Here is a 15000-nt window from a genome sequence, read left to right on the forward strand (position 1 = left end):
AATACACATCTAATAAGGCCTCTGATAACATATATTAGGTATGTCTTCTTCTTCTTTTGGGGGGGAGCCATGTACTGCACGTGTTTCACACGCACTTGTATACTGTAACGATATTTTCTTTTTTTATATATCTCGCTCCTCCCCTCTTGCACTGAAAATTTAACCTGTTTAAGCTTGCCTTTTCATGGTTTATTGGTTTTAATTTTTATAACGTTCTTGTTCGCAAGTACTCGAGTATCGTGAAGTGTATTCTAATCAAAGATCACTCTGTCACATGCTAGCAATTACATTAAAAAAAATTAAGAATGTATGAACATAAATTGATCAATTACATTTCAACGAGCCTCAGAGAGGTGTTGACTTTTAATATCCCAAAAACTGGGACATTAAACCAGCAAATGCCTTAGAGTCAACGGGTCTTTGGGCTAATTAAAAACATATCATAATGATCAGGTAAATATGGTATAGAGGTGAGAATTCAAAATCAGTAAAAGTTCCGGGAGAAGATTTATTTGAGCTTAAGAATACTCAAGGAAATGTTTGTTGAGGATGCTTGGAGGACAAGCAAAGCGGTTAGAGCTACGAACAACAACAGAGGGTTCATATGGTGATATCTGAGATGTTGTAGTATAACTTGCTGACTAAACATTTTAACATATCAAAACATCCTTTTTGAATCAAGGTACTTTGTATGATCAACTCTCTACAGAAAGGGAGGACGCCTCCAGTCGCCGCTAGTGTAAGTGTCATTTAAAAAAAAATTATTATCATTATTATTATTATTATTATTATTATTATTATTATTATTATTATTATTATTATCATTACCTGCTAAGCCACAACCCCAGTTGTAAAAGCAAGATGCTATAAGCCCAAGGGCCCCAATAGGGAAAATAGCCCTGTGAGTAAAGGAAACAAGGAAAAACAAAATATTAAAACAGTAACAACATTAAAATAAATATTTCCTATATACACTATAAAAACTTTAACAAAACTAGAGGAAAAGAAATTAGATATAATAGTGTGCCCGAATGTACCCTCAAGCAAGAGAACTCTAACCCAAGACAATGGAAGTCCATGGTACAGAGGCTATGACACTATCCAAGACTAGAGAACAATGGTTTGATTTTGGAGTGTCCTTCTCCTACAAGAGCTGCTTACCATAGCTAAAGAGTCTCTTCTACCCTTACCAAGAGGATAGTAGTCACTGAGCAATTACAGTGCAGTAGTGAACCCCTTGGGTGAAGACGAATTGTTGGTAGTGTTGTCAGGTGTATGAGGACAGAGGAGAATCTGTAAAGAATAGGCCAGACTCTCCGTAACCAGAGAGAAGGATCCAATATAGTACTGTCTGGCCAGTCAAAGGATCCCCTAACTCTCTAGCGATAGTATATCAACGGGCGGCATTTTTATATAAATGTGATAGTGGCAACTATAAGAATTTAACAGATGTGTCATTATTTAGTATACAACGATACTGAAGCAGAAAGTCAAACAAGTGGCAGATGAAATGATAAGGGATATCAGTGTGAGTTTAAAAAAACCTGTGTGAGTTGTATGTTTTCATGATAGGTATATGCCAAGTCTAGAAGCAATAGGATGAAAATGAAGAGACAAAGATCAATAACCTATATTATTGGATAAAAAGAGGGGTAAGGGCAGTTTATTTTTGGAGCAGGTAAAATAATAGATAATAATGAAAGGAATCAATAAAATACAATAAAAAAAAGAAAGAAAATTAGATAAGGTAAAAGAATAGACATTAATGACAGGAATCAATAGAATATAATAAAAATGAAAATTAAATAAGAATATATTCAAGTAACTTGTTTTCTGTTAAGCAGAAATTGGACTTCAATAAGAGGACAACATAATTATGAGGAAACGTTAAAGGATGTTAGGGTCCACTTTCGACTAAAGGGAAATGCAAATCTTTCTTTCAAGATGTGTGTTCTCCCAAATATAATTTACTTGAGTGTGGGCTGAATGTGCAAATTCATAGAAAACAGTGACATCAAGGAGCCGATGATAGGAGACATCAAGATGTAGAGAGCTTAGGTTGACGAAATTTCAGAGGTTGCCTGTAGGACAATATGTGTATCTTACATCATACTCGAGAAACAAACATCTTTATGTTAAGAGAGACAGGAAAAGCTACACATATAGAAAATTCCTATCCCTACGGAATATACATATATGCATATATACATTTATACATATACATATATATATATATATATATATATATATATATATATATATATATATATATATATATATATATATATATATATATATATATGCTTTACTGCCACAAGGATCACGTGACTTGGTATACACAAAAGCTTTTTATTATTTCCTTCTGGCTTTTGCATATATATATATATATATATATATATATATATATATATATATATATATATATATATTTATATACATATATATATATATATATATATATATATATATATATCTATATATATACATATATACATATACATACATATATATATATTATATATATATATATATATATATATATATACATATACATATATACATATATACATGTATGTATATACATATATATATATACATATATATATATATATATATATATATATATATATATATATATATATATATATATATACATATATATATACATATATATATATATATATATATATATATATATATATATATACATATACATATACATATATATACATATATATATACATATATATATATATATATATTTATATATGTATATATATATATATATATATATATATATATATATATATATATATATATATATATATATATATTCGGAAAAAACTTTCATGAAGGATGTAAAAAATGGTGAGAAAACAAACATCAAAGTGAACATTGAATTTATTATTGAACATACAGGAAATTTAAAGCATAATATTATGCAGATTACAGATTAATATTAACGACACTTGATGCTGCCCCGATATCTTGGTAACTCTGGCACTAGTTACCTAACCTCCACACTCCGAATCGCTTATAACCAGTGAAAAGTTTATAAGATTCATCGAGCAATACCATTACCATGATGTCACTGTGCATAGCCTATAAAAGATATGATACGTCTATCAAAAAATTGTATATGAAATTATTACCTATGCAAGTAATTTAAAAGTTCAGAGTAAGATTCAATAAAAAGATCTCAAAAGATGTGATAAATGGCAAAGCAAAATATCAACATGAGTAAATTCTTTCTGGTTACAAGTTTTATGTTTTACGGGATTAATGACTCAGCGCTAAAATTATTCATTCAATAACTTTAAATCTCGTAAAGTGTGCCAACCTTTACCTAGACCTACCTCAAAGTTATCAAGCGCCTGCTTGTTCGATATAAATCCACGGAGTTGAAGTAATCCAGCAGTATGTGGTGGATGCCAAAGACTATGGTAGGGAAATAGGATCCCCGTCTTGGCCTCTCTTGCATGCTGCTACACAATCCATTATATGGTTCCTCTGAAAACTCACTCCCTTGGAGAATCATGCCCTCGTCTCTCCATAGCACTTTGGTGAAACTGGTGGTACTTAGCACTTCATTATTTCACAGCAATAAAAGTCCTTCAAGTAAAAAGAGTTCATTAGTAATGATCACACATTAGTTGGCAAGTTTCTAACGAAGGTCGAGTTTATCCATTTTCCTTTAGTCAAGAGAACTGCTTCCTTGGAGGGTTAGGCATATACTGCTTGGTAAAAATGTTTACCATTACTCGTTAACTTCGTTAACTAATTCAAGAAGGGCTAAATACTATGAAATGGTCTCAAATGCCAGCACACAAAGTATTTACAGGTATTAAATAATTATGAACAGAAATAGCTGTGACATATTTCAGATCTTTGTAAATTTGTCCAGCATTGACCAATCGTAGTGGAGCACATATTGAATTTATTAAATCAACTATTGGCATATAGCCAGGAAAACCCATGCCTGAAAGTCAATTAGGCAATGTGTTTTATTACTTAATATATTGAAAGAGATACAGCATTGTGGATAGCCGGACATAAATTAGTTTAGATGGCAGTTTAGTTGATGGGCTTATGGTTACTTAATATGTTTTTTTTGCGTTTAAAGAGAGAGAGAGAGAGAGAGAGAGAGAGAGAGAGAGAGAGAGAGAGAGAGAGAGAGAGAGAGAGAGAGAGAGAGATTCTTTCAGCTTTAATCAATTTATTGCATCCATTGGCGTCAGACATTTGAGTACATAGTAACAGTTATATTTTTACATCTTCGTAGAGAGAGAGAGAGAGAGAGAGAGAGAGAGAGAGAGAGAGAGAGAGAGAGAGAGAGAGAGAATTCCTCCGTGTCACAGTCAATTCTATACCCTTTTAAGAAGTTTGATACAAGTATTCCAAACACCTATTTTATATACACTACCTTCAACTTTATAGAGGGAATGTTTCTTCTTATTAAAGCAACCTTTACAGATGTGTCCCTGGAATTGACTACAATAGAGGACAGGAAAGGAGAGGACAATATCGATGGGAAGAGAGTACAACACTTTGTTACGGGGAACATTACAATTTCTATTTGCAGGTGAGTCTTCAATTAAGGAAACGTATATCTCACCACACCAAATAAGGCATTGGATGACACTTACTGAGAAAATTTTGAAAATTTACGCTGATGAAAAGTTTATTGATAAACTGTACCAATCATCAAAGTTACAATATGAAGTTCACGCTCAAAGTAAAGAAATTAGGGGTCAGTTTAATACCATGATAGATATCTATATTAGAAAGTGATGTATTTGGCGTTGCGGATTGGAACTCTAGAAAAAAGAAAATTAATTTAATTAATAACGTTTCTGGATATAGACCAAAGGGATACAAATTAGAGAGAGAGAGAGAGAGAGAGAGAGGAGAGAGAGAGAGAGAGAGAGAGAGAGAGAGAGAGAGAGAGAAGAGAGAGAGAGAGAGAGAGAGAGAGAGAGAGAGAGAGAGAGAGAGAGAGAGAGAGAGAGAGAGAGAGAGGGAGTTTTGCCTTCCTTATAATTTTAACACTTTATGTTTGTGAATTGCTAATGAATATTAAATGCCTCTCCAGTAGATGAGACCGAAATAAAGAGAAGGATACGCATGGGATGCAGAGATTTAGGTAAACAAAAGGAGATTATGAAATGTAAAATGCCGCCACCTTTAAAAAAAGAAAATTACCAGTATTAATTTATGCCGCAGAAAGTCGGATCCTTACTAAAGCATTAAAACCCAGCAAGTTAAAAAAATAAATAAATAAATAAAACTATGGAAAGAGCTATAATGGGAATAACAATAGCCAGAAAAAAGAGAAAAATGGATACGAGAGTCAAGTAAAATGAGAATATTCTAGTAAGTAAAAAACTGGACATAGTCAGGAGATAATAGATGGACAAGATAAAAAGCAGAATGGGTTGTTAGAGATTGCAAACGAAGCAGAGAAAGGAAGAAATGGTGAATTAACGAGATAAGAAATATTAAGATATAGTTATAAACATAATTTTTAATAAAATACTATGCAGTGATAGTTTTCATTGCAATATTGGGTACAAAGAGGGAATTCCATAAAGACTAGAAAAAGGACTGAGAACTCTATGAATCCCTTGTCTACGTCAGACTATCTTGCTCGGAATTTCTTTGGTTTGCAAAGCAACATTAATAGTAACCGCTTCAGTAATCCCTGCCAGGCATTTCCCTAATTAGCAGAAATAATAATAATCTCTTTTGAACAACGTCATTTCATAACAGCATCAGAATAACGAAACGAAAGTGAAAGATAATAAGAACCTTTATGGGAAATTTACAAGACCATAAAATACTGTGCGTTTCGAAATTCAAAAATAAGAATGTGGCATTATTATATTTGCAACTCACTCAGTCGTCTAAACAGATTCTCTCTCTCTCTCTCTCTCTCTCTCCTCTCTCTCTCTCTCTCTCTCTCTCTCTCTCTCTCTCTCTCTCTCTCTCTCTCTCTCTCTCTCTCTCTCTCTCTTTTTAAATTGATCTTGTTATACAGATATATTTCTTTATATGACATACAGGATAAAATTACTTGAATAATCGAAACAGGAATTTTCAGATTTTGCTGGAGAAAGTAAGACATTTTGCAGTAGGTTTATTCAAAGGTGAACAGAACAAGTTTAGGAGAAAAATAGGGAGCTAAATATAAGCGTTTATTATGAAGCAGTTATATAGACTTTCTTAAAAGTAAAGGGAATAAGAAAATGATCATGACGTACTGTCGTCTACAAAAAAAAAAAAAAAAAAATAAGTTTGATAAAACTAGAAAGGGTAAAGAGAAAGTATGGCTTTTGAAAGTGAAGGCAAATGGTGGATTGAAGAGTATACTGGAGTGTATAAGGAGGAAACGCAATGGTTTGGCAAGATAGTGAGTTTGAATTAGTTGGTTGTTATGTCTCCTTAGCTTTTCAGAGATTTAATAATGAGCTCCAGAGGTAAAAACATAACAGAGGAAATGTAAAAGACGTTTAAGAATAGGAAAATGAATAGTGAATAGAATGTAGAATGGCTGATGTTCATAGATAATACTGTTTGTAAGGGAGAGTGATGATAAAGTGCAAAAGTTGGTAAGGAAACTTCAAAGAGTTTACAAAAATGAGATTTTGAAAGTATATGTGAGCAAATAGATTAAATAGAAACGGAAGATAAAATGATTCATATAAGCATATGGGGATAAACATAATGAAATACTGAAAGATAATATAATTTACTCATATTTCAAAAGTGTGTTAGGAGCAGAACGTTGAAAAAACATGGATTGTAGAAAAGGATGTTATATATAAAAAGATTCTTAATCCAGCTCTCCTTTGTGGGTGCTTAGAGTGAATCATCGGTGCGAATTATAAAAAGAAAGGTTAAAATTAATACTAACATTTTTAAATAAATCTTTCGAGATGAATTGTAAGATTAGGATTATGTAAACACACAGAAAAGGTAAAATGCTATATTAATCAAAATGAATAATTATTTATAAAGGCATATTAACTTTATAAATAAAAAAAATATTGTCAATCCTATGAAATGCTTGAATAACATAGGGAGATAATTGCTGTCTAGATATCTAAAGCATATCATAATTTAAGCTGCATTCATGTTACTCCTTGCATGGATTAATATAAAAAAAGATGAAATATTTAGCAAGATATTTTTACATGAAACAATAGGTCAGGATAAAATGAATCAGCGTGGCATTGTTGCTAAGTCATTTTCTGAATGGGAGCAATTAAGCTGTGATTTTACAAACATTGTAAAAATCTGAGTCAGTGGCGAACTTATAACTTTTTATGGCGAAGAATACTTTTGTCGATTTTGAATAGGGAATTATCTTGCTATTTTCCACTGGAGGATTTTATTTTTTTCTAGGATACCCGTTGTAATTAGGTAATGTATGCGATTTAATAATGATGGAATCAAATTGGTGTTATGATATTAAAGAAGCTCAAATGTGAAACGGTAATTGTTAGAGTTTTATTGTTTTACTGGGTCGCAAAATTATTATTATTATTATTGTTATTATTATTATTATTATTATTATTATTATTATTATTATTATTATTATTATTATTATTATTATTATTATTATTTTTATTATTATTATTATTATTATTATTATTTTTAGTTGTTGTTGTGGTATTATTAATAGAAGTAATAATATAGTTGATGTAAATAGTAAACCAAGTTGAAAAGTAAAATGTGACAAACCAATTCTATTGGAATAGAATATAGGGACCCATAATAGTTAAGGAGTGTATTTTCTAGATTTTGGATGAACTACACCTCATATCCAAATGGATTCATCTCTATTTAAAGTATTAAAAGTCGCTCATGAATGGCAGAGGCAAAGGGCAGTGACATTGCCCTATCGAGCAGGACAAGGACCTAGACACTGACCATATATACAAATGATTAGCACCCAAGCCCCCTCGCCACCCAAGCTAGAACCAGGGAGGGCCAGGCAATGGCTGCTGATGACTCAGCAAATAGACCCATAGGGTCATCCTTAGCTCAAAAGGAGAGTGAGATTGCAGCGACCAAAGAAACTAATGAGTTTGAAGGGGACTCGAACTCCAGTCTGGCGTTCATCAGTCAGAAACGTTACCACATCGGCCACTGCATTAGTTTATTCATCAAGATATCAAACTATCTTACCAGAGAAAAAAAGTTACCGCATTCTCTCAAAACGTATATGTTAACTGTTTCGGGAATCACGAGTATGGATGTATATAGCATCATCCCAACGACCAAAAAAAAGAAAATGTAAAAAAAAAAATAGATTAAACAGCATAATATGATCCAAGGTAGGAAAAACGGCTGACTGAAAAGCAGATTATTAACTCTTGCATGTATAATTAATCAACTGCATTACCTGGTAATGCCAGTGAAGAGCCTCGTTAACTTATTTTCGTGTGAAGACAAAGAACACCTATTCCAGTTAAAAGACTTTTTTTTTTTTTTTTTTTGCATCATTTAAGATTTCTTCACGAAATGAATAATCTAGTGAGCTTAATATGAGTTATGATTAGCCAACAAATCGGCTCTCTCTCTCTCTCTCTCTCTCTCTCTCTCTCTCTCTCTCTCTCTCTCTCTCTCTCTCTCTCTCTCTCTCTCTCTCTCTCATACAAACTTATGAATTAGCTAATCACATACATTTAATAACTCATTCAATGTGAATTTCTCTCCGGACCTTATACTCACATACTCATATATATCATAAGCACACACATACATCTCTCTATACCCATTTGTATTCATATTATATTGTCATCTTATCGGGTTACTACTTAGACATAATATCTAATGAAATAAAATCACTGATTCATTCAATTTTATCTGTGGTGTCATATATTTAAAAGAAAAGTATTCAATCAGATAGGCCTACTAGGTTTAACTTGTGCCCCAGAAACTTGGAGCCTTACTAAAGCCGTAAAACATAAGCTGGTTACAACTCAAAGAGTAAGAAAAAATTATGGGAATAAGACAAAGAAACAAAAAAAAAGAACAAGGATACGATAGCAAACTAAAAAAGGACGTGTTTCATACACCCTCATACACTGTAATGCTTCCGTTTTTTTTATCTCTCGTTCTCTCAGCGCGTTGACATTAGAAAACCTATTCAAACTTGCATTCACCTTGCCTCTCTGTTAGCACCTGACAGCCACCTTGCACATTGGTGAGCTCCGGAGTGACAAGCTCCTCATCACCTTGCTTCGCCCACTACTACACCCTACCTACCCTTATTATAATGCCGCCCACCAATCCTCACTAAACAACCCACAATACATCCTTGAAACTGCCACCCTACGCCAACAGAGAGGCATTCGTTTGGTTCCAGCGTGCTGAAGTTTAGTTTTGCATCATGAGCCTGACTCGCTCCGGCAGTAAAGCAGACTTTTTCCTCGTGGCAATCCCCGAGGACACTTTCCTTAAAATTTCTAATTTACTTTATGACCCAATATTGTATGACACCCTCAAAACATACCTCTTGGACTAATACTCACCATCGACAGCCGACCGTACAGCCAAGTTTTGTCAGCTTTCTCAACAGCTGTTAGTAGATCAAAATGATTCGTTCATCCTCAGGGGAATGGCCAGTAAAAGTTTCTTGCAACCTGGGGCAGATGGTTCTCCTCAGGAAGTGAACCTAATCCGTGCCTTTTGGGTACAACACTTATCTGAACGTGTATACACTGCCATCTTCGACATCAATACCTTGCCATGAAGGACATGATGATCAAAGATGATGGCCTTGTGAACTGCCACATCACCACCTTCAAGACCTCCATCAATGCCTCCACCCCTGGCAAAAATGACAGCTAATCAACACTGACGGAAGCCAGCATGCATGCCGGAGCAGAGACAAAGCTGGCCACTGCCTACGTATGCCGCCCTTCGCTCACGACCCAACCAACATCCTCTCAAGCTACATACTGACACCCATAAGCCACAGTTGTGCTACTACTACCTCAGATTTCAGGCTGCTGCAAAGAAATTTGCCAGCAGTTGTAAGTGGCCAAAAAAAGCACATGTAGGATATTGCTTGTAGCGGTGGCCTCCCCTGTCACTAATCATTTCTTTTAACATGATGCAGGTACAGGTGTGCAGTTTTTGGTAGACACTGATGCTTGCTGTTCCCTTCTACCAAAGTTACTCTCCAGGACTTGACGTAGTTATTCTAAGACTGTTGATGTCTGCCTAGTAGCTGCCAATGTATCTGATATCCCCACCCATAGGTACGAGATACTCACACTATCGTTTGGAAGTGCCAAATACTCTGGAAAATTCCTTGTTGCTAACGTAACATTGCAAATACATTGTGTGGATTTCTTTGCCCATTTACCCCTCCTGGTTGAATGTAGTGCATCGACTTTTAGTCAAAACACCATTACTTGTTAACATCTCCTCAACCCGCCCCATATGACCTTGCACTTCACATCAGCGCAGCAACGGAGGTCTACACCCACCTTCTCTAGTCGTACCCGGAAGTGTTCCATCCTGATCTTTCCCAAATGCCCACGGTTCCCGCAAAGCACAGTATGTATCGCACTATCAATACAATGGGCCCCTGCTCTATGCTAGAATTAGCTGTCTCACCCCAGATAATTTGTCAGCCACTAAATAAACGTTCACCCCAAGTCCATGGTCATCACTGTTGCACATCAGACTGAAGAAGGATGACCCCTTGTGCCCTTGTGGGATTACAAGCGTCTGAACATGCAGACAGATTCGGATCACTACCCCCGACATTACTCTTACCTGCACAAAACAAATGTTTTCTACACTCTTGACTTCTTGAAGAGGTGTTATGAAGTACCCATGAACCCAGAAGATAACCCAAAGACCACCATCATCATCCCCCTCAGTACATACACATTCATTTACTCCTGATTTGGCCTTCGTAATGCTGGGGAAATTTTTTAGTGACTCATGGATGGCATATTAGGGGACCTCTCATTATGCGTAAATTACATGGACGACTTACTTGTGTTCTCTTCCTCCAAAGAGGAACACCTCCGTCACCTACGTAACATTCTTGACCTCCTACAACAGAATTGCCTTGTTGTCCGGTACAACAAGTGTACCTTTGGCACCAACAAAATATTATTTCTAGGGCACCGCATCACTCCTGAATCAATCAATCAATCAATTGTAATTAACAGGGATCTCATGCCCCTGGTCCACACTTTCACTCCGGTTAACGCCGACATCTCTCTACCGTGGCTGAATGCAACTCTACACATCAACACGTCACAGGGAAAATGAATCCTGCTACTGATACCTGTCAAGAAATACATTGGCTGCCATTCACCTGGGATCATATTACAATGCCTTAGCAGATGCCAAACGAAAACATCCAGAGTACCGAGCATGTAAACCATCCTGCACAACCCTACATTGGAAAGACGTTGCCCTCGATGACTCCAACGCCACCCTCATCAGTGACGTCCGTACTGTTAGACCACAAATTACCTTCCTTTGGTCCTTCTGGGATTAAGGACTACTACGACAGAAAGCCTGAATGTCTTGGCCGCAGGAATGGTATATGGCGATTCGTTATTCGTTCCTGCTGAGAATTTTCCGTCTGGAAGAACCTCCTCAGATGATTTCCAGACCTTACATTATATAGTGGGAAAACTTACTGCATTCTACCAGACTTATAAGACCCAGCAAGGTAACAGATACCAAAAGATTTATACACTGCAACGCACGTCTTCCTGTGAAACGATAATAGCAAGCCACCGCTGACGCCCCATTACACAGGACTCTTCCTCGTGATCCATCTCACACTGAAGGCTTTCTTGATTAACATTCATGGCAAAGAAGACTGAGTCTCCACTGATCACCTGAAACTTTACACATATGACTTTTTTTTGGTTGGGGGGTGGGGGGGCATGTACTAGACGTGTTTCATACACTCTATTGCTTTTTTATCTCACTCTCCCGCAATGATAATGGAAAACCTGTTTAAACTAGCATTCACATCGTTACTCTGTTAAGCACCTAACAGCTACCTTGCACATGTAAGGAAAAGAAATGGAGATAGGCGGAACATATGATAATGCCAGTCCACCCCTGCAACCTTTCCTAGTTCGGCATTCCATCAATTTCTCTTCTTTTACGTGCTTTTTTTGCAACCTCTAGAGACACATCCTTTTATTCGTAATGTCCATCTATTAAGATGGACATTAAGTATATATATATATATATATATATATATATATATATATATATATATATATATATATATATATATATATATATATATAGAAGATTTTAATAAAGAAAGCAGAAATGTAATACTGAATTGAATGGATTTAAAATTATCAAAATTAATATATCTTTGATAAAAATTCATAATGTCATAGAAACAGTCTTTGAAGAAAGGTTAAGTCCTTTCTTACTAGTTGAAATATTTAGACCTTCATTTTTTACGGGGTTCCAATATATGAGTAATGGACTTCCCAGCTTCAGCGTTTTATTTATATAACCTTCCAGTAAGATCCTCCAATAATTTATTCAAGATAAGAGTCTCGCACTACATCCGGCGAGACAAAATCTCTATTCCGAATTTTCATGGTACGAAGAGAAAGGAGAAACTAGAATATATAGCGGTGCGAAAGAAATGGAAAAAGTAGTAATAAAAAAATAAATAATTTTTGAAACCTGCTTAAACAGATAAATGATAAAAACCTAGGAAAATGTAAGTAATATGAAGGAATGTATTAAAAGCGAATTATAAAAAACAAGAATAAAGGAAACATATTCGTAAATGAGATTATTGAATTTTAAAATGTGATTTTTACACTAAGCTTTTTTAGGAAAAACTGAAATATGTGGTGTATTGTAACGGCAGTTTACTTACAGTTACCTTGTATCAGGTATTTTATGATATATAATCGGGCATATGGTTGAACAGTAAATAATAAATAACACATTCATAATTTCATACATACACACACATATATATATATATATATATATATATATATATATATATATATATATATATATATATATATATATATATATATATATATACTGTATATATATACTGTATATATATACATATATATATATATATATATATATATATATATATATATATATATATATATATATATATATACATATATATATATATATATATATATATATATATATATATATATATATATATATATATATATATATATATGTATATATATATATATGCAGAAGAACCACAGGGAAAATGAAAATACGAAATATACGCTTAAGTCCTGACTAGTTTCGTGATACTTCTTCAGAGGTCTGATTTATTGAGAGGGGTTTCTTTACATTTTATCGGGAAAGCAAACGTACGAACATACATATAGAGATTAAGAGAACAATGACACTCCCTTACCAGCTACCTGGGTCAAGTGGGCGGAGTCCCCAAGCTCATTAGACACCTGCCAAAGAGGGTCATCTAGTGGCTGTTAAATTCTTGTTTTTTTTTTACTTTCAGTAGAGTTTCTTTATATGAAAACACGGTAGCCTTATCTATATAAATACATAAGCAAAACCTACACATACATACATATATATGTATATACATACATATACATATATACACACATACATATATATACATACATATATATACACATACATACATATACCCATATACATATGTATATATACATATATATACATACAACATTAATATCATAAACATTTAATCATATATATATCAATACCTTTATCTAGCATAACACTATATAGTGCCAATATACTTATACGTACTATATAAAATAATTGTACCTATTAATGAATGGTAGCTTAGGTCTAAATATTAATTTTACAGCGATGTTAATTATTCACAATACATTCAATTCTACATTAAGTGGTTAATGTTTTTTTATATAGCTTACAAACCTCTTTACATATAAAGGCATCGAGTTTATACATTCCATGACCAATATTCAAGTTATTTTCAAAGGTTTCCATTATGAAAATGGACTCTATGATGTTTCTTTCCACTAAGTTATTTGAATGAACCAATTTCTTTGCACCTGATCAATTAATGGTGTGATTTTTATCTCTAACGTGAGCAAAGAGTGCATTATTATCTTGAGCATACCTGACACTTTTCTTATGTTTTTCAATTCTCTTTTCTAGTGCTTTATCAGTTTGACCAATATAGTATTTTTCACAAGCATTGCATGGAATACGATATACTCATCCCTTGGTAATGTCAGGAGAATTCTTTATTAAGGCTGTTTTTATTGTATTTTTACTCTTAAATGCTACATTTACATTGAAGTTTTTCAACAGTTGGGGAATTTCTTTAAAAGAATTACAATAAGGTAATACAAGTAAATTTTGTGTGTTGTAGTTTTTTCTGTTATCATTACCGAAAAAAAGTCTTTTGCTGTTCTTAGGGCATCATCTAACACAATTTCAGGATACTTTAGTTTTTTACCAATTGCTCTAATCCCATTTATTTCATCATCAATAGATTCAGGGCTGCAGATTCAAAATGCACTTAAAAACATAGAAGTAAATACAGATTTCTTAACTTTGTTGCCTTGGTTTGAGTAGTAATGGACATATGCCGAGATGTTCGTTGGCTTTCTGTATACATTAAACTTAAGACTATTGTTACATCTATGTATGCGACAGTCCAAAAAAGGTAGTGTACAATTATTCTCCAGGTCCATAGTGAAATATACATATGTATATTGGTATATGTATGTATGTGTATATATATGTATGTATATATATGTATGTGTGTATATATATATATATATATATATATATATATATATATATATATATATATATATATATATATATATATATATATATGTGTATGTTTTGCTTATGTATTTATATAGATAAGGCTACCATGTTTTCATATGAAGAAACTGTACTGAAAGTAAAAGAAAACAAGAATTTACCCGCCACTAGATGACCCTCTTTGGCAGGTGTCTAATGAGC

This window comes from Palaemon carinicauda, chromosome 7, assembly GCF_036898095.1.
Source record: "Palaemon carinicauda isolate YSFRI2023 chromosome 7, ASM3689809v2, whole genome shotgun sequence".
In the NCBI taxonomy this organism is placed as follows: domain Eukaryota; kingdom Metazoa; phylum Arthropoda; class Malacostraca; order Decapoda; family Palaemonidae; genus Palaemon; species Palaemon carinicauda.